At 40.5% G+C, this 27,032-nt stretch overlaps 1 long non-coding RNA gene across 1 annotated transcript in view; it reads left to right on the plus strand.

The window, feature by feature from the left end:
- Nucleotides 1-7,585, plus strand: part of LOC103345455 (uncharacterized) — a 30,436-nt gene extending 22,851 nt beyond the window's left edge. Inside the window, exon 3 of the long non-coding RNA XR_011386267.2 lies at nucleotides 6,885-7,585. This is a non-coding gene — a long non-coding RNA (uncharacterized LOC103345455). The remainder of the gene's footprint in view (nucleotides 1-6,884) is intronic.
- Nucleotides 7,586-27,032: the final 19,447 nt, after the last annotated feature.

Raw genomic sequence — 27,032 nt, forward strand, 5'->3', positions numbered from 1 at the left:
TGCCTTTCCTCTCCTCTCCGTGCCTTCCTCCTGCCCCTCCACTTCCCATTGCTTTCCATCAATGCCCACAATAGGGTCTGCCAAAGCACAGTGGTACCTCTTTCAGACTTTCCTGTTCTTCCATTATAACTTCTCAGTGCCAAGAAAACAGCAAGGAAATATGACATACACATCAAGTCATTAGTGAAAGTTAATGGCCTGGTACATGTCTTCTGGGTTTGAGATAACTATTTTTAAGTTATAGTGAGAAAAATATACTTGGGAATATGCTTGTGTAGTGAGGGACCCAGTTTGAGCTGGTACTGCAAGAAATTTATTCTCACTGGGGATTTGGCTGGTGTTGGCATGAGAAAAAGATAGGAATGTCAACAAACACATCAGTGTTTGTCAAGCAGTTGTGTTTTGGTGTGCAGATTCCACAGGGAGAAGACATTGGAATCATGTCCCAGTACTACCATTTCATGGCAACTTTGTACAAGTTGCTTCGTCTTTGGTATACAAGTTTCATCTGTAAAGTAAAATAGGGATATGTGAAGTTACCTGCCTTTTAGGGTTTTTTTGAGTTAATATGTGTAATCTGCTTAGAGCAATGCATGGCACATATACATGCAATGGAAGTGTTGACTGTTAATATTGTATGTTTCTCAAATATTCATTGCTGAACTGTTTTCTAAGCCGGGTAAGGAGAGGGCTGCAGGAAGGGCTTTGTGAGACTGAGACATGGGGAACTTGTGTTTATTCCTATTTGAAAAACTGTGGCCCACAGAAGAGAAAAAGCCTGCCTATTGCCCCAAGAAACATGACATGCTTTTGGGGCAGTGAAGACCTTAGACTTCAACACCTTCTGGGCTCCTCTCTAAGAAATATCAGGAGACAGTACAGATATACAGGGAGAGTGACCAAGATTTATACCGTTGCTGAAGCACTCAGTGCCCATGAGGATAACTGAAACACAAGAACATGAGAGACCTGTTTGGGCACATAGGGGCCATTCTTTTGGACTCTCAGAAATACTTAACAGGTACTCTCCAGAGGGCCAAAGCCCTATATCATGAGGCAGGGACAGGAATCTGCTTAACTGAGTTGTAATGTAATAGGACCTATCAGTCTGCAAAAATTCACAAGGCCTTGGGAAACTCCAGTTACTCTAGTAAAAGAGCTCTCAAGCAATCTACTGATGCTGAGCTACTCACTTTGGAGCACTTAATTGTCCTTATTTTCTTGCTAGTTTTTCTTTGCTCCTTCCTGAATTGTACAGATATTCCATGAATGTCAGGGTTTTAAATCTATAATTGATCTCATCCAGGCTTACTTTCATGGTCTTACCCATAAGAATAGCAGTTTATTTATTAATATACTTTGAGTTTGTTATTCCTTGTTGTGGATGCTGCCTCAAATCTCCCTCTGTTGCATCTTACAATTAATATTACACATAACAAAATAGGTTACTCTGCAAAGTTTGAACATGATTTGGCTCCTGAACTCATGTGAGACTTTAAATCAAGGGTCATGGGTAGATATGCCTAGTGGGAGGTCGGTAATTACTTGGTGGATGTGCTTTCACAAAGTTGTTTTCATGAGAGGGTTGGTTATAAAACCTGGGCTGGGCTCTGCCCCCTCTCTTTTGTTCTCTGCTTCTGGACTTGCCATGAGATCCTTCCTCTGGGCATGCTGTCATTCCCATCCTCCAGCCTCACCAGATAGCCAAATTAATTGTGCTGGTCCAATCTGGACTGTGAACCTCCAAAACTGTGGGTCAAATAAAACTGATCAAATAAAAGCAGCTTGCCTTTAGGTGTTTGGTTGTAGAACTGAAGAGCTGAGTAGGACATGGCTGTAAATGCTGACACAGATATCACTAGGAAAGCCAGGAGGATGCTGGTGCCATGATGGTGCCTCTGTGATTGCTGATGCCATCTACTGTCACAAGTACCATCTCAATGCTAGGTAAGCATAGAGACCTGGGCTCATTTGCTGCATGTGTTTCTTTTTGAATGAATGAACTGGTTCTGGGTTGATTGATCCCCTCAGTCAGGATAGACCTATGATCAGCATCTTAGAGTTTAGCGATTAATTGCTCTCCAAACTATTGCTTGATATGTGCTTGTGTTGTCTTTCTAGATGATCATTGCTGGAGTGCAAGGGCCATCTTTCACTTCTTTGGTATTTCTGCAATGTTTAGCAGAATCCAGAACATAATAAAAGCTTAATAAATATTTAATGCTTCTGTGGGCAATGGAGCAAACATTTTCTCCTTTCAGCTCACGTAGTGTCCACATTGTTCCTGCTGCTGTGCTGTTTCAAAGGAAGAAAGGATTAGTATATTTACTCAATTTACTTTTCTGTACTTTCCATTGGAATGTGGCTGGTGTGGATTTTTTGTGTACTAGGATAGATATGGCTACCATGCTAATAATACTGATCAAGGCGTGAAGAGCTGATTGCAAGGAAGCTTTTAGTTAAACTCAGATCCATTGTGAATCAGTAATGATAGTGAAAATGTGCAGAATGCAATGAAAATCTAATGAGTTAGAGTAACAGAGTAATGTATCAAAATGAACATGTGGTAGAGCAGAATGCAGAAAATAAAAATAAGTCTTTACAGATGGATTCTTATTAGTTTACACAGCGAGGCACTACCCTCCATTCTGTCAGGAATGAACTTTTGCTAACTGTGCAAAAATTAGACATTTACTTGCATAATTTCCTTATGTATTTTTACACTACATTTTGAGAGTGCAACTACAGATTTGTTTTCTGCTCACAATTGCTCTCCTCTACTGCCTTATATAGAAATTATTGCTAATGCTGACTTGTCTAAGAGGATGTGCCTTGTTTTTCCAGAAGTTAAACACTATACTAAGTTAAATGATCAGGCAACACAATCCTTAAACACGAAAGTTAGCCAGTCCTCCCACTTCTCTCTAGTACTTCTTCTCAGTCCTTGCCTTCTCACATTTACCAGTCCTGAGCAGCACCTCTGGGGCTCTTGGAACTTCCCAACCCCCACCTAGCAGTGTGTTGCAGTCTGCTAGGTCTGCCCTTAAAGAGTCCCACACATTGATGGCTTAAACGAGAGAATTATATTTCTTCACAATGCAGGAAGCTAGAAGTCCAAGATCAAGCTTTCAGCAGGTTTGCTTTCTTCAGGGGCCTCTCTCCTTGCCGTGTGAATGTCCATCTTCTTCTTTTCTCCTCATGTGATCTTTTGTCTGTGTTCTGATCTCTTCTTGTAAGGACTCCATTTATACCGAATTATGGCCTACCCTAACCAATCCATTTAACTTAATCACCTCTTTGTAGGCTCTGTCTCCAAATATAGTTGCATTCTGAGATACTAGGGGATTGAGGCTTCAACGTAGGAATTTTATGAAGACATGGTACAGCCTGTAACAGGACATTATTTGAATGTGTTCCTACTTAGTCTTTTTTTAAGTTCTATTTATTTTATTTGAAAGTCAGAGTTATACAGAGAGAGGAGAGGCAGAGAGAGAGAGAGAGAGAGAGGTCTTCCGTCCGATGGTTCACTCTCCAGATGGCCACAATGGCTGGAACTGCGCCGATCCGAAGCCAGGAGCCAGGAGCCAGGAGCTTCTTCCAGGCCTTCTACGCGGGTGCAGGGGCCCAAGGACTTGGGCCATCTTCTACTGCTTTCCCAGGCCATAGCAGAAAGCTGGATTGGAATAGGAGCAGCCGGGACTAGAAACAGTGCCCATGTGGGATGCCGGCACTTCAGGCCCTGGTGTTAACCTGCTGCGCTGGCCTCATCTTTTTTTTTTTTTTTTTTTTTAAGATTGTATTTATTTACTTGAGAGGCAGAGTTATAGACACAGAGAGAGGTCTTCCATCCATTGCTTCACTCCCCCAGTGGCTGCAATGCCTGGAGCTGGGCTGATCTGAAGCCAGGAGCCTCTTCAGGGTCTCCCACTCAGGTGCAGAGGCCCAAGTACTTGGGCCATCTGCTGCTGCTATCCCAGGCCATAGCAGAGAGCTGGATTGGAAGAGGAGCAGCTGGGACATGAATCAGAGCCCATATGGGATGCTAGTGCTGCAGGTAGAGGCTTAGCCCACTAGGCCACAACCCTGGCCCCATGACTTGTAATCTTGATAGTCTCATTTGTAAATGTGTATTCATTAAATAAATAATTAGTGAATGCCTACATAAAGATATACTGAGCACCAGTTATTAAGTGGTAATTACCTAGTTGTACACAATGGAATACTCTTTTTTAAAAAAGTAATTTACTTATTTATTTGAAAGAGTTGCAGAGAGGGAAGAAGAGAGATCTTCCATCCACTGGTTCACTTCCCAAATAGCCCCAAAGGCCAGGGCTTGGCTAGGCTGAAGCCAGGAGCCAGGAGCTTCATCCAGATCTCTCACATGGACGCAGGGGTCCAAGCACCCAGGCCATCTTCCACTCCTTCTCAGGCACATCAGCAAGGAGCTAGATTAGCAATGGAGCAGCCGGGACTTGAACCAGAGCACATGTGGAATGTCAGTGTCACATGAAGCAGCCTTACCCACCAAGCCACGATGCCAGCCCCCCCAGTTACTCTTTCACTGAGGTAAAAAACTATAGAGAAGAGGAGAAAATTATTAAATAATTATGCAGAAATGTATAACCATAAGTATGCCAAGTGTTCAAAATAAAAAATACAGGCTGTGTGCAGAGTATATTCACTATGGTGTTTAGCTACCAAAAGAGTGATGTGAGGGAAGAACTGTTCCCCACAAAGAGAGTTCACAAAACTTTTTTAGGATAGCAGGAACCACATATTTTATACAAGAGGCCTTGTCCTCATTTTCATAAACACATGTTAAGACATCATTCAGGCACTGTGGCATAGTAGGCCATGCCTTTGCCTGCGGCACCGGCATCCCACATGGACGCCAGTTGGTGTCCCTTGGCTGCTCCTCCTCCAATCCAGCAATCCCCTTGTGGCCTGGGAAAGAAATGGAAGGTGGCCCAAATGCTTGGGCCCCTCCTACTTAGTCTTGTTCTCTTTAGATCAAAGATAAACTCCAAGCATAAATCTTGAAATATTAGAAGTAGATTCCATCTTTCAAACATTTATAGTAAATATTTCCTTATCTTAAATTATTAAACCAGTGGTATTCAATGAAAGTGAAACAGCTCCTGCTATCATGTTAGAAATTTGTTGGAAGTTTTGATTGTCATCGTGATTGGAAGGTGCATAAGCATCTGATTATATATTTTTTTAAGATTTATTTTATTTATTTGAAAGGCAGAGTTACAGAGAGGCAGAAGCAGAGGCAGAGGCGGAGAGAGAGAGAGAGAGAGAGAGAGAGAGGTCTTATATCCACTGGTTCACTCCCCCAGATGGCCACAGGCTAGGAGCTAGGATTTTCTTCCTGGTCTCCTATACCGGTGCAGGGGCCAAAGGCCTTGGGCCATCTTAATCTGCTTTCCCAGGCCATAGCAGAGAGCTGGATTGGAAGTGGAGCAGCCAGGACATGAATTGGCACCCATATGGGATGCCAGCACTGCGTTGGCGGCTTTACCTACTATGCCACAGCTCTGGGCCCCTGGTCATTTCTTTAGTATCCAAGTGTTGAACTACATTTTTTTAAAAAAAATTACAACTTTGTGATACTGTGATATAATAACTACATTTAAAAAAATCTTTATCTCCAGGTTCTGGCACAGGGCTCCTTAAAACCTTGTAATTTTCTGAGTGATAGGACCATTTTTGTTACATTTGTTCTTATTTTCTGATTCCTGCCAGAAGATTCCAAGGCCTTAAGAATCTCTGGAGTGATAAAAGTGTCTTTTGTTGCTAATAAGATGACTGATGGCTGGGAGCCTCTAGGTAGCTTCAGTTTGGGTGCTGGTTGCAAGAAAGACCACAACATGATTAGAATGTTGGTGTTAAGAAGAAAGACTTCCAATAAGAAGAGCAGCATCATGATTTGCCTCAATCCTTTCTTTTCTTTTCTTTTCTTTTTGTATAGTAAATAAACTTTATTTATCTGTTCCTCAGAGATGACATTGCCAACAGTCAGATATGCATACCATAGTTATGTGTCAACTATTCACAATTTACAGTAATATTTTCCTATGAAAATATAGGTACAAAAACTAAGTAAACAATGAGGTACAATCCCTTATTTTCATAGAGACTATAGATTGTTTTGGTTTGTTATCATACAAGGTTGACTCAGTGTTTTTCTAAGTGGAACCTCTTATAATCACATCTCTTTTTGTTCCTCAAAGAAAAGAAAGAGTAGGAGCCAAACCCAAGAACCTCCTTCCTTCACCCTTGTATCTAGGAAAGCAAAGCAGCACACCAGTTTGATAATCCCAGTGTGTTCCATGGGAAGCAGACTCGGATGGAGTTCAGCAGGCAGGAAGCTGATCAGGGAGCACACTCAAGATTCACACCTTGTGAGAAAAGAATGAAAAATTTTGGTGTGAGCAACACTGAGAGAACTTTTCAGAATGGAGTTGGAAGCCCTTAGGAAGCAGGATTCTGTCAGAATTCTGGAGTCTACCTAGGAATGTGAGCCTTAGTCACCTTCAGCCCTTGACTGCAGACACCCAGAATAGATAATTACATTGTACCCAGAGACTCAAGATGCATATCAAAATGTTATCAGATTCTTGTTTTACGACCTTTTTATCAAAATATTTACATTCTTTTCTCTCTCTTCTATGAGTTATATGGTCCCTGTCACAGTTTGTCCAATAGAGGTTTCCCAACAAAAGAATTTGTTTTGCTTTATAATATATCAACACTGTTTGCTCAGTATAAGATCCCACCTCCCCCTTTTTTCTTCAGAATGCTAATTTAGGTGATTTGAATCCATTTCTCTTGAATTGCAATTCTGAAAGCTTCAAATAAATTCCTTTTAATGTTTGTAGTTTCTGAGTCTGGATTGATTGACAAGCTGCAGATGATATGGAAGAACAGCAGACTGTGCAAGGGAAGAATCTGGGCGATACTGAAGATGTGACAAATGCCTCAGCTGACCCCATGGAGAGTCTTAAAACTTCTGAATATTACCCTGTTGCAGTGGTGGAGGGCTGGACTTTCATATTGCACCTTGACTAGTCATAGGACCCAGGCCACCCCCGAGGAAAAGGCATGGCTTTGAGGGAGTAGGCTCTTTTCAGGTGAGAATGCTTCCCTGAGAGGGCATCCAATTGCAAACTGCCAGCACTCCCAGCATCTGGGACAGTGAGGCCTTCGATGCTGAAAGGGATGCAAGGTAGCTTACTCACTGTACGGTTTGCACCACCTCAAATCTCTTGTGAGGTTCTGCTTTAAAACCAGCAATTGCACATCAGATTAAAATGTGTTACATTAAATATTATACAGAAATGCAGTCTCACTGACTTGTGGGAAAACTGTCTTTTCTTCCTTGAGACCAGTATGAAGAATGAGAAATGTATCAGATCTGAAAATGGCTGACTCAATACTTAATCTAAATCAGAAAAAAGAATGTTTATTTCCTGCCCTAATGAAGAGAATGTTTTTTCCTTTTTGTGAGATTAAAGTAATAAAGATTTCTGATTCTGCGTGGGACTTGTTTGAACAAATAAAACAATTTTGTTTAAATATTTTCCTTTCATCTACCTTTGAATTACTGAATTAAGCTATCAAAGTATACTCCTTATTCTCTTCCTTGTATTTTGTTTCCTGTTTAAAATGGTTATGTTTCTCTCTCCTTTGGTCAGATACTGCTAGAGGAAATTCTCCAATAATGTCCTCAGGTGATCTTCTGCATTCAAGTATGTTTTCCTCAACTGAAAGGCTTAGGATTCTTATTCAAACTAATTCTCACAGAAAATTTGAAAGGCTCGTGTTCATTTTTCTGACTAGAGGTGTTTTCTACTTTGGGGCTAGAAAATCAATTTTGATCATCTACCAGCAACTGGAAAATCTGTGATACAATGGGCATAAAATAAGCAGGAAATTCAAGGTAACATTGCTCATGGTTCTGGTGGCACAGAAAGTCTTTCAACATATATGCACGCTAAGCACTTCATCTTTACAGAAAAACACAGGCATTCTGTTTTTTACTTCCATTAATCTTTTGACTAGAATACTCAGATTATGTTATATTGAATACTACTTGGAAATAGATGGTCTATTTATTTCTACTCAGAGTCTTAGCAGTTCCTTGATCATCTCAGTTGCTAGATGTAAATTTCTTTGCTCATTGGTTGTCTTACTACTCAGCCTAAGCTTTGATTTTTCCTGTCAGTTCTCCTCGATGTGACTTTGGAAGGAAGACTGGACCAAGACAGGCCTGGTGGGCACCCAGCAGTTTCAGAGAGGTGAGGCTGTGGAATGCCTTCTGTGGTTGACTTTTATTTTGTTTGGCTCTTTAGTTCAACATCATATGTAGAGTAATCCATATATTTTGAAGATAGTAGAAAATTGTTCATTTTCTTTGCTGTGTTGTGAGTCCTCTTTAAAATCTCCATTTCCCTTACCCATTCTTTTATCCCATCATTGAGTCCTACTCATGTAGTCTTTAAACACATCTGAAGTCTTGACTCCCTCATGCCATCTCCTCAGATACCACTGAGGTTCTAGCCAGCAGTACTTGTTACTTGAATGCTGCCATTGTCTTTGGATGAGTATCGTCCCTTCTATTCCTGCTTCTCTCCCATCCTGCCCACACATGCAGCCAATGCAACCTGTGACAAAGAGCAGATTGAGGCAGGCATTTGTCACAGCAGGTAAGCCGCCAATTGCTATACATGCATTGCGTCTTGTAGTACCTGAGGTCAAGTTCCACCACTACTCTTTTTTTTTTTTTTTTTTTTTTTTGAGAGAGAGACAGAGAGGAAGGTCTTCCTTTTGCTGTTGGTTCACCCTCCAATGGCTGCCATGGCTGGCGCGCTGCGGCCGGCGCACCGCGCTGATCCGAAAGCAGGAGCCAGGTGCTTCTCCTGGTCTCCCATGGGGTGCAGGGCCCAAGCACTTGGGCCATCCTCCACTGCCTTCCCGGGCCACAGCAGAGAGCTGGCTTGGAAGAGGGGCAACCGGGAAAGAATCTGGCGCCCCGACCGGGACTAGAACCCGGTGTGCTGGCACCACAGGCGGAGGATTAGCCTAGTGAGCTGCGGCGCCGGCCCCACCACTACTCTTCATTTCAGCTTCTTGCTAATGTTCAACCCAGGAAGCAACAGGTAATGGCTCAAGTAATTAAGTCTCTGTCACTCACATGAGAGACCCAGATTGAGTTCCTGGCTCTTGGCTTCAGCCTGGCCAGTCATGGCTATTGTGGGTATTTAGGGAATGAACCAATGGATGAAAGGTCTCTCTGTCTCTCTGCCTTTCAAATAAATGAAGTAAGTAAAAAGGCAGATTATGGGGGCTGGCTTTGTGGCATAGTGGGTACAGCTGCCACCTGTGGTGCCAGCATTCCGTATGGGTACGTTTGAGTCCCGGCTGCTCTGCGTCCCACCCAGCTCCCTGCTAGAGTGCCTGGGAAAGCAGCAGAAGGTGGCCCAAGTTCTTGAACCCCTGCACCCACATGGGAGACCAGAAGGAGCTTCTGGTTCTTGGCTTCAGACCAGCCCAGCTCCAGCCAACTGTGACCATTTGGGGAGTGAACCAGCAGATGGAAGATTCATATTCATTCATTCATTCATTCATTCTCTCTCTCTCTCTAACTCTGCCTTTCAAATAAATAAATAAATCTTGGGGGAAAAATGTGTTCTAAGATCACCGGTCCTGGAGGAAGAGCTTTAAAAAAAAAGGCAGATTGTGTCACGTTAGATACTTGAAACATTTCATGAATGCCTAGTGTGTTTAGGATAATGCCCAAAGCCCTGGATGAGCTAGCTTGTGCCTAACTGTGTCCTTGTATTCATCCCCATTCTCAAATTTTGTATATGTAATTTTCCCATCTTGAAATAGTTTCCTATCCTTCTTTAAGTTGGCACATTCCTGCTCTGATTCCTCAGACTCCTTTCTTGATGTACTTGTTTACATTTGATCTTACTGTCATTATCATTTATAATGAACTGGAAATGAAACCGCAATATTCACTACATTTATGAACATCAGTATTCACTACATTTAACAAATACTGGGTGGTTGTTTAATGCTTGTCTTTCCTCTGGACTGTGAACACTATGGAGCCATGTCTCTTTTCCTGTTGCATCTAGCACAGTACCTGTTACACAGTGGCTGCTCAAAAAAAAAAAAAAAAAATTTCCGCTGCAATGAACAGGTAAAAGTAGAGCTTCAGGGACCATAGCAATGTTTGCCAGAAAAATGTAGGTGAATGTTATCATTGAGGACTTTTCTATCTTTTGAAGCTTTTCAGCTAAAAATATGTAGATTAGGTATCAAGATTTTTGAGCACCTAGAAGCTCATCCAGCATGGGCAGCCTATCACATAATGAGCTGCTCTGGTCAAAGCTCATTCTTCTATTTTAGAGAAACATAGTCACTGAGTTAGAAGCAGCATTAGAAGTACCAGGCCACCTGCAGTGTCAGCATCCTATATGGGCACTGGTTCCAGTCCGGCTATTCCACTTCCAATGACTCTTGGCTTTGGATCAATGCAGTTCCAGCCATTGCAGCCATCGGGGGAGTGAACCAGCAGATGGAAGACCTCTCTTTCTCTCTCTCTCTGCCTCTCAGATAAATAAATACATCTTAAAAAAAAAAAAGTAGTACCATGCCAAAGTTGCACTTTAAAACTTTCAAGCTGGTTAAATTCATACAAAACCCACAGGCAATGACATTCATTCAAGTCCTCTGTTTCTGTCTCTTTTTCTGTTACATAGCAAACACACAGTATATAATGTATTAAACAAATGTGCTGCAAATCAAAGGAAAGTTGACCAAACTCTGCATTGCCAATGCTTTGTGGGCCACAAGAGGGAGCTGTTTAAACTCCTGTTGAACACAAGGAAACAATTGAAGGAAGAAATTTGGCAATCGTAAGGTTGGCCAGATGGGCACCTATTTTTATGATATTGACTCCGGGATCCCATTTATTTTTAAGCTGAAATTTTCAATTCTTTTTATCTGTAATGTAATTTGCATCTTAAATAGTGTTATTAAAGGCAGAGAATTGTTTTTGCCTTCAAATCTAATTTTAGATTTCATTTAGCTGTAGAAAAGTATTCAGTTAAATAACAAGGATATGAAAATTTCTTTTGGATATGTTTAACACTTATTCATAAACATGAAGAAATAAGCTTTTCCTGAAAAATTACTGTTTAACAACTAGTCTATATGATTTTAATATTTAAACATCTGTGCAAATCACCAGACTTCTAAAAGAAATGTGCAAATTATGACTTGAAAATTCATTTTTAAAGAACATTGAAGTAAAATTATAGATGTATTTGCATGCCATGAATTCAGTTATAAAATAGCTACACTGTCAACCCTTCCCCTGAGAATGCAATTAAATTGAGGGGGCTTGTCCCAGTGGCAGAAGCTTTTCCATAGAGGGACTGTTGACAGGGCAACACTATTTGAACTCAAGTGACCATAGTAATAACAGTAATAATATTCAATATTTAGTGTTATATAGCCAAGCTTGAACATTATCCTATATATGCATGGATCAAAACATCATAGTCCTCTTATTATGTGTCTATCAAAAACATAAAATTAACAGGAATTACTTTAAAAAATACTTTATGTGAACTAGCTCATTAATTCCTTACAACCCCATAAGGTAGCTCCTAGTATTGTCTTCATTTTAAGGACAGAAAATAGAAAGGTACAGAGATTTACACAAGGTCACAAAGCTATTAAGTGAAGTGCCAGAACTTGCATCTCTCTCTAGGGGGAAGGCTTCCTAAATGTAATTCTTCTCAATTGGCATATCTAACTGTGGTTCAGATTATTAGGCTTCTGAGCAAAATTCTTATCTCTTTGTTATGGGCCAAACTTGTACATTTGTTTTCCTCAGGTTGAATTCCAGGATTCTGCCAAGGTCCTTTTCTTCCCATAAAATGTTTTGTCCAAAAGGGGAGAGGGAAGCTTCTGAAGTTGTATAACGGGTAGCTGTATCTAGAATGATTGTCAGTAAATAGGAAATGTGGTAAAAACGATGGTTTTCTGCTGACTCATCCATGTGATGTCAATGCTTATGGGAATACAGACAGACTTATCTGAATCATAAAGAACAGACATCATTTAATGTTTAAAGAGAAACCAGCCAAATATTCTAAAGCAGAGGCCTTTGGAAAAATTCCTGCATTAAACTATGGTGGTCCTGGATCCTGAGTAAGTATTCAAACATGTCCTGTGGGTAGGAAGTTAAATGTCATCATCCTGGCTCAAGGTGGGGCTGTGGCCCACATGTTACAAGGGAAATTGGAGCTCAGAATTCGCTTGTCAATGATTACTGGTTGTTTTCCTGTATTTTCTCTGCCCTCAACCCTATTTCTAACTGTATTTTTAATAGATTTGTTTATTCGGTTAAAAAGCAGAGAGAGAGAGAAGGAATGAGAAAGGGAGGGGGAGGAGAGAGAGAGAGAGAGAGAGAGATAAAGAAAGAGAAAGAGAGAGAAAAGAATGAATCTTCCATCCACTAGTTCACTCTCCAAATGGCTACAATAGCCAGGGCTGAATCTGGGAGCCATGAACTCCATCCTGGTCTCCCAAATGGATGGCAGGGCCCAAGTATTTGAGCCATCTTCCTCTGCCTTCCTAGGCACATCAGCACAAAGCTGGATCAGAAGTAGAGCAGCCAGGACTCAAACCATCACTCTGATATGGGATGCAGGTTTTGTAATTGGTTGGTGGCTTAATCTTCTATGCCTCAATGCCCAGCCCCATTACTGGATCTTTTTTTAAAAAAAAGATTATTTATTTATTTATTTGAGAGGCAGAGTTATAGACAGAGGTAGAGACAGAGAGAGATGTCTTCCATCCACCGGTGCACTCCTCAAATGCCTACAACAGTCACAGGTAGGCCCAGCTAGTCAGGAGCCTGAACTCCATCCAAGCCTCCCATGTGGAATGTCTAAGTACTTGGACCATTATCTACTACCTCCCAGGCTCCCTAACAGGAAGCTGGATTGGAATTGTGGAATAGCCAGGACTTGAACCAGACACTCTGCTATGGAATCCAGGCATTCCAAGTGGCAGCTTAACCTACTGCACTACAATGCTCACCCTAGTGTGACATTTCAGTACATGTATACAAGGTATAATGATCAGAAGAGGGTAACTGGCATGTCCATCACCTCAAGTATTTGTCATTTCTTATGTTGGGAACATTCAAAATATTATCTACTAGCTATTCTGAAAAATATTACTGTGTTGTCAATTTTAATTACCATAATGTGTTTGCTCCTTTTTTTTTTTAAAAATTTTATTCACTTATTTGAAAAGTAGAGTCAAGTACAGTGAGAGAAAGAGACAGAAAGGTCTTCTATCTGCTGGTTCACTCCTCAAATGGCCGCAGCAGCTGGAACTGTGCCAATTAAAAGCCAGGAGCCAGGAGCTTCTTCTGGGTCTCCCATTTGGGTGCAGAGGCCAAGCACTTAGACCATCTTGTACTGCTTTCCCAGGCCTTAGCAGAGAGCTGGATGGGAAGAGGAGCAGCCAGGACTACAACCAGTCCCCATTTGGGATGCTGACATTGCAAGCAGAGGATTAACCTACTGTACCACAGCTCCAGTCTCTGTTTGCCCTTTTAATTTCAATGATTGACTAAGCCTGGCACCAGGAACAAGATCAAGATATGATTTTGGGGGCCAGCACTGTGGTGTAGCTGGTAAAGCCGCTGCCTGCAGTGCTGGCATCCCATATGGGTGCCGATTTGTGTCCCAGCTGCTCCACTTCCAATCCAGCTCTCTGCTATGGCCTGGGAAAGCAGTAGAAGTTGTCCCAGGTCTTGGGTCCCCTGCACCCAGTTGGAAGACAAGGAAGAAGCTCTTGGCTCCTGGCTTCAGATTGGCCATTTTGGCTATTTGGGGGAGTGAACCAGCAGATGGAAGACCTCTCTCTCACTCTTTGCCTCTGCCTGTCTGTAACTCTGTCTTTCAAATAAATAAATCAATCTAGAAAAAAATTAAATACAAAAAAATTAATTAAAAAATATGATTTTGACCTTAGCAGCATTGTGTTCAATACAGAAGCAGGAACTAGAAGATTCCCTGGAAAGAGGAGTAGGCTTCATTCTCAGGCCGCCTTCCCTACAGGGCTGCCAGTTCAAATGCAAACCGTTCACTTAATCTTGAAGTTTGGATGAACAACAAATAATTTTTTCAGTAGAAAGTTGCTCCAAATATTATACAGGAGATCCTTGTGTTAGAAATTACATGAAATGAAATGAAATGGACACTCTGAGAAACAGTGACTTGATCAGCTCTTGTCCTGACGGTTGATGTACAATGTAATACTTTATCCATTTTAGTATTTTTTTTTTGTTCTAGTACCATTGGTTGAACTCTGTAATTAATACACAATTATTCTTAGGTGTTTAAATTTTAACTGAAAAGTGATCCCTGTTAGGAATTTGGAAAACATTATGCTGAGTGAAATAAGCCAATCCCAAAGGGACAAATACCACTTGTTCTCCTTGATAGGTGACAACTAACTGAGCACCAAAAAGGAAACCTGTTAAAGTTAAATGAACACTCTGAGAAACGGTGACTTGATCAGCCCTCACCCTGACTGTTGATGAGCAACTTGATATGTTATACCTCTTAGTATTTTTTTTGTTTGTTCTACTTAATACTTTTGGTTGAATACTGTAATCAATACACAATTACTCTTAAGTGCTGAAACTTAACTGAAAAGTGATCGCTGTTAAATGTAAGAGTGGGAATAAGAGAGGGAAGAGATGTGCAATTCGAGACATGCTCAAGCTGACTTACCTCAAACGGTAGAGTTAGAAACATACCAGGGGATTCGAATTCAATCCCATCAAGGTGGCATGTACCAGTGCCATCTCACTAGTCCTAGTGATCAATTTCTGTTCTCAATTGATCATAATGATAGGACTAAGAACCAAGGGGATCACATAAACAAGAATAGTGTCTGCAAATACTAGCTGATAGAATAAAAAAGGGAGAGAATGATCCAACATGGGAAGTGAGATACACAGCAGAGTCATAGAATGGCAGATGTCCTAAACAGCACTCTGGCCTCAGAATCAGCCCTTAAGGCATGCAGATCCGGCTGAAAAGCCCATGAGACTATTTCAGGCATGGAAAGCCAAGACACTCTGGGGAAAAAAAAAAAAAACTAAATGAAAGATCTCCACGAGTGAGATCCCAGTGGAAAGAACGGGTCATCAAAGAAGGAGGTACCTTTCTCTGAAGGGAGGCGAGAACTTCCACTTTGACCATGGCCTTGTCTAAATATGATCAGAGTCAGTGAACTCAGGGGGCTTCCATAGCGTTGGCAGCTCATGACAAGAGCCTAGGGTGATTACTGATGCCATAAACAAGAGTGTCAATTTGTTAAGTCAACAACAGAAGTCACTGTGCACTTACTCCCCATGTAGGATCTTTGTCCTTAGTGTGCTGTACATTGAGATTTAATGCTATAACTAGTACTCAAACAGTATTTTTCACTGTATGTTTCTGTGTGGGAGCAAACTGTTGAAATCTTTACTTAATGTATGCTAAACTGATCTTCTCTATATAAAGAGAATTGAAAATGAATCTTGATGTGAATGGAAGGGGAGAGGGAGTGGGAAAGGGGAGGGTTGCGGGTGGGAGGGACGTTATGGTGGGGAAGCCATTGTAATCCATATTCTGTACTTTGGAAATTTATATTCATTAAATAAAAGTTAAAAAAAGAAATTACTCTTAATCTGAAATTGAAATTTAACTGAGTGTCTTATATTTGTATTTAATAAATCTGCCCACCTTACTTCTCTTCTCTCCCTCACTGATCTGTTGTGGCTTAAGGCCAAGAGAATAGACCCTGGAATCAGAACAGAAGGAGATTTGATAGCTGTGTGAATTTCAGCAAATTACTTAGCTTCTCTGTGCTTAGTTTATGCATCTGTAAAATGAGGATAGTCATAGAACCCACCCACCTCGTAGGTCCATTGTCAGGATTAAAGGACATGAGAAATTAAAGTGTCTAGAAAGTACATGAAAGTAATAATTGCCTCAGTCCATTTGGACTGCTATAACAAAACACCACAGAAATATACTGCTCACAGTTCTGGAGCCTGGGAAGTCCAGGATCCTGGCACCAGTGGATTCGGTGTCTGGTGAAGGCCGCTTCCATTGATGGTGCCTGCTTCAGGCATCTCATGTAGCAGACAAGGCAAAGACTAAAGAGACCAGGGCACTAATTCCATTTATGAGGGTGGAACACTTCTGACCTCATCGCTTCACAAAAGCTCCTTAACTCTATCCTATGTATTAAGTTCTAACATGAATTTTGGAGGGACACATACATTCAAATGCTAATAGTAATCAAGTGAGTATTCAATGAATGTTATCTATTATGATTATTCAGTCTAGAGGTGTTTTTCATATCCAAAATCAACGATAATAGTAACTATTATACCACACAGTATTGTTATGGTAGTTGGTATATCTATCTTCCTTTACCAAAATAGTTAAACTTCTATTTTGAAGGTTTAAATGCTATCATCTATTTTTAAAGGATGTAGAGACCTGAATACCCAGCACCTTTTTCTGTAACTACTGAAGACAGGTTTTTGACAGTTCCCCAGAGACTGAAACCAAGAGTTTAGCATGTAGTTTTCCTCTCGTCACCTTCTATATGTACACTTCTGGTTGAGCTTATAAATGTATTCATAGTCTAAGTCCGGGGAGAGTAAATAATTTGGCTAAGGTTAAGCCACTCAGTGTGGTATCAAAAAGTAAGACTTGTTCTTTGAGTGGGTAGCGCTCTAGAGCTGAGGAGGTACTGGAGTAGAATCTCTGGTCATCAATGGCCATTTGACTGAGTTGTGTGCCTGTGCCCATTCTTGGGGATGCCAGAAACAGAAACTCTCACTCATAGTGGTGGTGGATCTCCTTTGTTGGGAGTGAATATAGCTCAACAATTCCCCAGAGGCTCCTTTGGGAGTTCATCAATCTTCCCAAGAGGCTCATTCACCCCAAGGGGAGGAGTGGAGTCCTAGGCAGAATAGTTATTCAAATAGAGCCCCAGATATGTTAGAGGGACAGTTGACTATAAATTCAAGGTCTGACAATTTTTATTATATGTTAAGAGCTGAGATACTGAAGCTCTGTGGACATTGAATCCTGCAGATACTGAGAGCTATGTGTCTGCATTATGGGTGAGGCTTCCATCCTGTCATTATTTGAAAATAATTAAAAACACGACTAAAAGAAATAGAACTTTTTTTCCACCCTATCGTTTACTCCTAAGATTGTGGAGCACTATTGAGTGCAGCACCACTGTTGTCTATTTCAGCAAAGACTAGAGAAAAGCCAAGCAAGCTCCGAGCTTACTCTTTGGGCTCAGCTTTGTCTCAGGAGGGAGCTGGATGGGGATGAAAAGCAAGGCCAAGTATCAATGTCTATCTACCTCGGAGATGTTAGGATGTCTCAAGGTTAGAGCGGTAAGATTTTGGGAAGACTGAGACAAACATGTCTAATACAACTTGTGCATTTACAGACAAGCCAAAGGCCAGAACAGACATCTGTAGGGAGTTGCTAGAGAGAGGATTGGAAACATGCTCTGAGAGAATTCTTAAGTTTTTCTTTTTCAAAATGTATTTATTTATTTGAAAGGCAGAGTTACAGAGAGAGGGAGATACAGAGAGAGAACTTCCATCTACTGGTCTATTCTCCAAGTTGCTGCAATGGCTGGAGCTGGGCTGATCTGAAGCCAGGAGCCAGGAACTTCTGGGTCTGTCATGTGGGTACAGGGGCCCAAGCATGTGGGCCATCTTCTACTGCTTTCCCAGGTGCATTTGCAGGGAGCTGGATGGAAGTGGAGCAGCTGGGGTACAAACCAGTAGCCATATGGGATTCCTGTACTGCAGATGGTGGTCTAACCCACTGCACCACAGTGCCTGCCCTCTGTGAGGGAACTTTGGTTGAATAGGAGTTTGGTCTGAAGTTGATAGGCAATGGGAAGCTTTGGAAATTTTAAACTGAGGGATTAAATGAAGTAAAATAACTACCATGGATTTTCTGGGTGATTTTTTTATTAAAAACAAATGGCAAACAAGCTATCTGATATAGAGATCTCATTGACAAAAAGAACAACTTCGTTTACCACAGGAAATAACTCCACCATATCTCCTATACTTTCTACCTGTTAGTCACTTTATATAGATATTCTCATCCAGACATAGCCTAAGGGGCTGTAAAGTTGGTTAGGGAATCAACACAGCAAGCTATATGCAGCAACATGGACGAATCTCAAGGGAGTTGTGCTAAACGAAAGAACTTACATTCAAAAGATTACATGCCATTTCTATGACATTCTGCAAAAGGCAAAACTGTAGTCCAGTGATTGGCAGGGGTTCCGGACAGGGAAAAGGTTTGATTACAAGAAGGGTCAACATGGAAAAATTCTTTGGAGTTTTGCATTTTTTTCTGTATCTTGTTTATGGTGGTGATTGTAAGAGTCTGTGCAGGTCTTATAGCTCATAGCACTGAACCATATACAAATTTAAAATAAAAAGAATAATTGTGTTTGGAGAAGTTTTGGAAATAATATTTTTGTTGCCTATTCTTGAAGAACTGATCATTTCTTTATAATAAGCATTAATTAATCAGAATAATAAATTATCTAACTATGGTTGTAGGAGAAAGCCTGTCTTATTTTACCAAATATTTATAGATTTTGTTAGACATCTCACTGGATCTTAAGTAGATAAGATACTTGTGAGTAGTGTGTTAATTATTTCCGCAGTGACTATCCTTCTATTTCATATTATAAGGTGTTTTTTTTTTTTACATATTCTTCCAATCTTGTGTTACAAATTTGCCCCCCAAAATTTTTTATGATATTAAATGTGAGTCTTGGAACAGACTGGATCTCATATATTTTGATTTAATGGTATTTAAACAAATGGAGCTAGCAGTTGAAATCTGGTTATTATACATCTCTCTATGTAGAAAATCCCTGTGGTAGTTGACTGTACTTTCAAAGAATTACTATTACCACATATAATCCAAATCAGAGCTTCAAACCACACTATCAGTGCTCTGTGGATGAAAAGTAAAGGGCTTTGCTGTTTATCATAGCTCAGGATAAAAAGAGGGACTGACCTATTATAGATTAGAAGTTCCAAAATGATTTCGTTTCATGTTTCCTTTGAAGTTTTGTTATAGTTAGTCTAACTTACTTTGTGTTTTTAAGCAGAGTACTGGTTGATGCTTCTTTTAAAATAACATATTATCTTTTGATTTAAACCTATGTTTAACTCTAGAATAAAGATTCTGGCATCTTAATGTTGTGCTCCTCAACAACACTGTGATTACAGTTTGCAAGTTAATAGGGGTGGTACTCCCAGTCTGAGAGGGGCCCCAACCAAATCTGTCTTCTCTTTGAGAGGCAAAGGGCTGCAGCCACAAACCACATAAAATCCTTCTGTGGTGTGGGGTGGAATGAACAATTCGTTACTTTGGTGTTTTTAGTTTTCATTCTCATGAATGATTCTCACAAACTCTAAAGGGCAATGTACCTTGAGTTATTTTTAAACTGATAAGCTTAGGTTGTTGATATTTTAAGGTCCTTAAAATGTTCTATGGCATTTCCTTCATCAGACATAAACTGGACATCTTCACTTAGGCACTTTATTTCTGCTGCATAGTTTTTTTCTGCCCTGTTGCTTCTAGAGAAAATATTCCTGAGCCTTTGCTGTATTATGAAGTTCTTGTTTGTTCATTTATGCGTTGCAGGACTGATTGACAATGCAAATGTACAGATGCGCCTCAACTTACAATGGGTTACATCCCAGTAGACCTAATATAAGTTGAAAATTCATTTACTACACTTAACCTACTGAACATCATATAGCTTAGCCTAGCCTACCTTAAATGTGCTCAGAATACTTACATTAACCTACAATTGGGCAAATCATTGAGCACAAAGCATATTTTATAATAAGGTTTTGAGTAGCTCATGTAATTTATTGAATATCTGAATCCAAAAACCATTGGCAACACAGTACACTATAGAGCATTTGTTGTCTCTCCCAATGATCACATGGCTGGCTGGGAACTGCAGCCAATGCACAGCATCTCAGGATTATATGCCCGGCATATCGCTGGCTGGGGGAAGATCAAAATTCAAAATTTGAAGTGTGGTTTCTAATGAGTGCATATTGCTTTCACACTATTGTAAAGTTGAAAAATCATAAATGGGGGACCATTTTTGAAACTCTCTAATGGATCCTTATCGTTCTCTAGATAAAATCCAAAATCTTCAATAGGACTCAGCAAAGTCTCACATTATCTGGTCCTTGCCTGCTCTAGCAGCTGCACTTCTCACTGCTTTGTTCTTGGCTTTCATTCTTCCTTTCTGAGAGCCTCGGCACATGTTTCATCCACTGAAAATGCTCTTCCTCCTAAGAGGCTCTATCCTGCACCTTCTTCAGATCCCTGTTTGAACATGCCTTCCCAGGCATGGCATCCTTGAGTTCTAACTGTGTTAGTGCCCCTTGATCTTAGTACCTTTTTTAAAAAAATTTGTTTACTTTTAATTTTTCATTTTTTAAAATTTATTTTATTTATCTGAAAGGCAGAGAGAGAGGTAGAGCCAGAGATAGAGAGGTGTCTTCCATTCTGTTCAACCACTCCCCAAATGACCACAACGGGCAATAGCTGAGCTAATCCGAAGCCAGGAGCCAGGAGCCTGCTCCAGGTATCCTATGCGGGTACAGGGGCCCAAGAACTTGGACCATCTTCAACTGCTTTCCCAGGCCACAGCAGAGAGCTGGATCAGAAGAGGAGCAGCTGGGAATTGAACTGGCACCCATATGGGATGCTGGCACTGCAGGCTAGGGCTTTAAACCACTGCAGCACATCACCAGCCCCTGATCTCGGTACTTTTTATTTTTTCTTTGTAGCACCTGTCAAACTGCAAACTAAGGGTGGATATTTGGCCTTTGCTGAGATGCCAAATAAAATGAGTGTGTCGCACATCAGAGTGCCTGGTTCAATGATACCTGCCTCTGTCTCCTTATTCCAACTTCCTGATACTGCAGACCCTGTGATGCAGCAGGTAATGGCAGGCTCCTGCCACCCATATGAGAGATCTGAGTTCTTAGCTCCTGGCTTTGGCCTGACCCAGCCCAGTTATTGTGTGTATTTTGGTGGGGGGTGGGGGTAAACCAGCAGATGAGAGTTCACTGTCTCTCTCTCTCTCTCTCTGGCCTCTCAAAAAATTGTAATTGAACAATAGTTATGACATTATTTGCTGTTTGCCTTTTCTGATTGGATTAGTTTCATACTTCAAACATTTTTAAATATTTTTAAATTTTTTTTTAGATTTATTTATTTCAAAGTCAGGGTTATACAGAGAAGGAGTGGCAGAGAAAGAGAGAGAGAGAGAGAGAGAGCGAGCTGTAGGTCTTCCATCCACTGGTTCACTCCCTATTTGGCCGCAATGGCTGGAGCCATGCCGATCCAGAGCCAGGAGCCAGGAGCTTTTTCCAGGTCTCCCATGTGGGTGCAGGGGCCCACGGATTTGGGCCATCTTCTACTGCTTTCCCAGGCCATAGCAGAGCCCATATGGGATGCCAACACTGTAGGTGGCTTTACCCACTACACCACAGCACTGGCCCCTGATTCAAACATTTCTTTTTAAAAATTTTTTTTTAAGATTTTATGTATTTGAGAGGTAGAGTTACAGACAGAGGGAGAGACAGAGAGAGAGGTCTTTCTTCGGTTGGTTCACTCCCCAAATGGCCGCAACAGCCAGAGCTGCGCTGATCTGAAGCCAGAAGCCAGGAGCTTCTTTCCAGTCTCCCATGTGGGTGAAGGGGCCCAAGGAGTTGGGCCATCTTCTACTGCTTTCCCAGGCCATAGCAGAGAGCTGGACTGGAAGAGGAGCAGCCGAGACTAGAACCAGCACCCATATGGGATGCCGGCGCCAAAGGCAGAGGATTAACCTACTGTGCCACAGTGTCGGCCCCTCAAACATTTCTATCTTGTTCATTGGTGTTTCCAGAGTTAGTCAAGTACGCAGTTCATAGTGTCTATGCAATGAATATCCATTGAATAAATAAATCCAAAACCAAGACAACCATGACTAAATATAATTTTAAAAAGATTTTAGTTAGTAATATTCAATGAATAAAGTCATTAAATGAAAAAGGCAGACAATTGTTAAATCAACAACGGGAGTCACTGGGTACATGCTCCCCAGGTAGGATCTCTGTCCTTAATGTGTTCTACTATGAAACCTAAAAACAACACTACTAGTCAAACAATATCCTATACCTTGTGCGGTTGGGTGAGTGCAGCCTGTTGAAATCCTTGCTTAGTATATACTAAGTTGATCTTCAGTATATGAAGGTAATTGAGAATGAAACTCGATGAAGGGCGGGATGGTAGAGGGAGTAGGAGAGGGGAGGGCCACGGTAGGGAGGGAGGTGGGGGGGAGCCACAACAATACAAAAGTTGCACTTTGTAAATTCACATTTGTTAAATAAAAGAAAAATAACTATATAACAAACAAACAAAAAAGAAAAAGAAAAAAAGAACTTTTTTTTTTAGTTTAAAATCTTTTTTTTTAATCTTTTATTTAATGAATATAAGTTTCCAAAGTACGACTCATGGATTACAATGGCTTCCCCCCCCATACCGTCCCTCCCACCCACAACCCTCCCCTTTCCCACTCCCTCTCCCCTTCCATTCACATCAAGATTCATTTTCGATTATCTTAATATACAGAAGATCAGCTTAGTATACCTTAAGTAAGGATTTCAACAGTTTGCTCCCACACAGAAACATAAAGTGAAAAATAATAGATGATTTTTTTTAAATGATGATGAAATCAGATCAGACCTATTGTCATGTTTAATCCCAGTGAGAGTCAAGTTGGGAATTGATAATTTCTTTTCTTTCTTTTTTTTTTTTTTACAGAAGATCAGTTTAGTGTACATTAAGTAAAGATTTCAACCGTTTGCACCCCCATAGAAACACAAAGTGAAATATACTGTTTGAGTACTCGTTATAGCATTAAGCCTCAATGTATAGCACATTAAGGACAGAGATCCTACATGAGGAGTAAGTGCACAGTGACTCTTGTTGTTGACTTTACAAATTGACACTCCTGTCTATGGCATCAGTAATCTCCCTATGCACCAGTCATGAGTTTCCAAGGCTATGGAAGCCCCTTGAGTTCTCCGACTCTTATCTTGTTTAGACAAGGTCATAGTCAAAGTGGAGGTTCTCTCCTCCCTTCAGAGAAAGGTACCTCCCTCTTTGAAGACCTGTTCTTTCCACTGGGATCTCACTCACAGAGATCTTTTTGCCAGAGTGTCTTGGGTTTCCATGCCTGAAATACTCTCATGGGCTTTTCAGCCAGATCCGAGTGCCTTTAGGGCTGATTCTGAGGCCAGAGTGCTATTTAGGACATCCGCCATTCTATGAGTCTGCTGAGTATCTCACTTCCCATGTTGGATCACTCTCCCCTTTATTTATTCTATCGGTTAGTGTTAGCAGGTACTAGACTTGTTTATGTGCTCCCTTTGACTCTTAGTCCTTTCATTATGATCAATTGTGAACTGAAATTGATCACTTGGACTAGTGAGATGGCATTGGTACATGCCACCTTGATGGGATTGAACTGGAATCCCCTGGTATGTTTCCAACTCTACCATTTGGGGCAAGTCAGCTTGAGCTTGTCCCAAATTATACATCTCTTCCCTCTCTTATTCCCACTCTTATGTTTAACAGGGATCACATTTCAGTTAATTTTCAACACTTAAGAATAACTGTGTGATAATTACAGAATTAAACCAGTCATATTAAGTAGAACAGACAAAAAAAACTACTAAGAGGGATAATGTATTAAGTTGTCCATTAACAGTCAGGGCTATGCTGATCAAGTCACCATTTCTCATAGTGTCCATTTCACTTCAGGAGGTTTCCTTTTTGGTGTTCAGTCAGTTGTCACTGATCAGGGAGAACATATGGTATTTGTCCCTTTGGGACTGGCTTATTTCAATCAGCATGATGTGTTCCAGATTCCTCCATTTTGTTGCAAATGACTGGATTTCATTGTTTCTTACTGCGGTATAGTATTCTAAAGAATACATATCCCATAATTTCTTTATCCAGTCTACCATTGATGGGCATTTAGGTTGGTTCCAGGTCTTGGCTATTGTGAATTGTGCTGCAATAAACATTAGGGTGCAGACCGCTTTTTTGTTTGTCAATTTTAACTCCTTTGGGTAAATTCCAAGGAGTGGGATGGCTGGGTCGAACGGTAGGGTTATCTTCAGGCTTCTGAGGAATCTCCAGACTGATTTCCATAGTGGCTTGACCAGTTTGCATTCCCACCAACAGTGGGTTAGTGTCCCTTTTTCCCCACATCCTCGCCAGCATCTGTTGTTGGTAGATTTCTGTATGTGAGCCATTCTAACCGGGGTGAGGTGAAACCTCATTGTGCTTTTGATTTGCATTTCCCTGATTGCTAGTGACCTTGAACATTTTTTCATGTGCCTGTTGGCCATTTGGATTTCCTCTTTTGAAAAATGTCTATTGAAGTCCTTGGCCCATCTCTTAAGTGGGTTGTTGGTTTTGTTTTTGTGGAGTTTCTTGATCTCTTTGTAGATTCTGGTTATTAACCCTTTATCTGTTGCATAGTTTGCAAATATTTTTTCCCATTCTGTCGGTTGTCTCTTCACTCTCCTGTTTCTTTTGCAGTACAGAAAGAAACTTCTCAATTTGATGCAATCCCAATAGTTGATTTTGGCTTTGACTGCCTGTGCCTCCCGGGTCTTTTCCAGAAATTCTTTGCCTGTGCCAATATCTTGAAGGGTTTCTCCAATGTTCTCTAATAACTTAATGGTGTCAGGACGTAGATTTAGGTCTTTAATCCACGTTGAGTGGATTTTTGTGTAAGGTGTAAGGTAGGGGTCTTGCTTCATGCTTCTGCACGTGGAAATCCAGTTTTCCCAGCACCATTTATTGAATAGACTGTCCTGGCTCCAGGAATTAGTTTTAGATCCTTGATCAAATATAAGTTGGCTGTAGATGTTTGGATTGATTTCTGGTGTTTCAATTCTGTTCCATTGGTCTATCCATCTGTTTCTGTACCAGTACCATGCTATTTTGATTACAACTGCCCTGTAGTATGTCCTGAAATCTGGTATTGTGATGCCTCCAGCTTTGTTTTTGTTGTACAAGATTGCTTTAGCTATTCGAGGTCTCTTGTGCCTCCATATGAATTTCAGCATCATTTTTTCTAGATCTGCAAAGAATGTCTTTGGTATCTTGATTGGGATTGCATTGAATCTATAAATTGCTTTTGGGAGAATGGACATTTTGATGATGTTGATTCTTCCAATCCATGAGCATGGAAGATTTTTCCATTAAAAAAAAGAACTTAATACTCTACCCTTATAGTATTTTTTATGTTCTACTTAAAACTATTGGTTGAACTCTGTAATTAATACACAATTACTCTTAGGTGTTTAATTAATGCTATAACTAGTACTCAAATAGTATTTTACACTTTGTGTTTCTGTGTGGGTACAAACTGTTGAAATCTTTACTTAATATATACTAAATTGATCTTCTGTATATAAAGATAATTGAAAACTAATCTTGATGTGAATGGAAGGGGAGAGGGAGTGGGAGAGGGGAGTGTTGTGGGGGGGAGGGAAGTTATGGGTGGGGGGGAAGCTATTGTAATCCATAAGCTGTACTTTGGAAATTTTATGTTCATTAAATAAAATTTAAAAAATTAAAAAAACGAAAAAGGCAGAAATTGATTCTGTCTAGTATATCGGTAGATCTCAAACATTACCATATCCATGTGTCACCAGCCAACCTTCTAAGCATAAGGCATCTTGGGCTCCATTCTCACAAACACTGATTTCATGCGTTTGGGGCAGCAGCTAGGAATCTACATGTGATGAGCATCTGGAGTAATTCTGATGCAAGTGTTCAAGGACCGCTTGTTGAGAAACACTGCTATAAAATGATGAACTTTACATAAAACCAGCCAAAGTTTATATTAGCAGCAATATTCTTGGAAATTACTTTGATATGGCAATCAAATTCAGTATAGTCATCTTGGAAGTACATTTACAACCTTAAAATGTTTTAAATAAATGTCCTGTAATAAACTGAGTACTGTAGTAATAAACATATGGAAATATTTGAAATAAATTGTTTATTATTAATTTTGGTTAGAATGCTGTGTCTAAATAGTAAGTAAACATGTGATGTCATTCAAACTAGTAAACCAGTGAATATGAGTAAGAATCTATAACTCAAGATTTGGGTGGTTGGCCTAGTGGCTAAGATGCCCATGCCCTATATTATGCCTGAGTTAAAGTCTTGGCTGTGTTTCTGATTTCAGTTTCCTATTAATGCTCACTCTGGGAGGCAGCAGGTGATGGCTCAGTTCCTGACATCCATATGGAAGACCCAGATTGAGTTCTGGGCTCCCAGCTTCGGCTGTGTTAGCCCTGGTCATTGGGGGCATTTAAGGAGTGAGCTAGTAGATTAGAAGTCTCTTTATCTGTGTCTCTTTCTGTCATTCAATATATGTGTTGAGTGACATATATATGTTATATATACCTAATCTATATATAAATATCAATTATAATGAAAAAGACTAATCTTCACAAATTAATCCTATGTAGAAAACCCTAGTCTTCCCCTTCTCCCTTCAGCAGCATGAGCAGCTGAGATATTCATAGTTCTCCTTGGCAACTGTCAGTTCAGCCTCTCAGTGTCATATCTGGCACACATACCAGTGTATATGTTAGGCAGGGGAGACTGGCTTTAAAGTTTTCAGTGTGATTCCCTAATTCCATATCAGGTGTTGGTAACTCAGAATAAATATAACAAAAAAAATAATATATAGGTAAAAATGGTGGCTTTCAGTCTGTATTTAAATTTGTTCCATTTGGGGAAAAACCCAAGGTCAATTGA

Source organism: Oryctolagus cuniculus, chromosome 2, assembly GCF_051225735.1.
Source record: "Oryctolagus cuniculus isolate XC-2025 breed Fujian yellow rabbit chromosome 2, ASM5122573v1, whole genome shotgun sequence".
Taxonomy (NCBI): Eukaryota; Metazoa; Chordata; class Mammalia; order Lagomorpha; family Leporidae; genus Oryctolagus; species Oryctolagus cuniculus.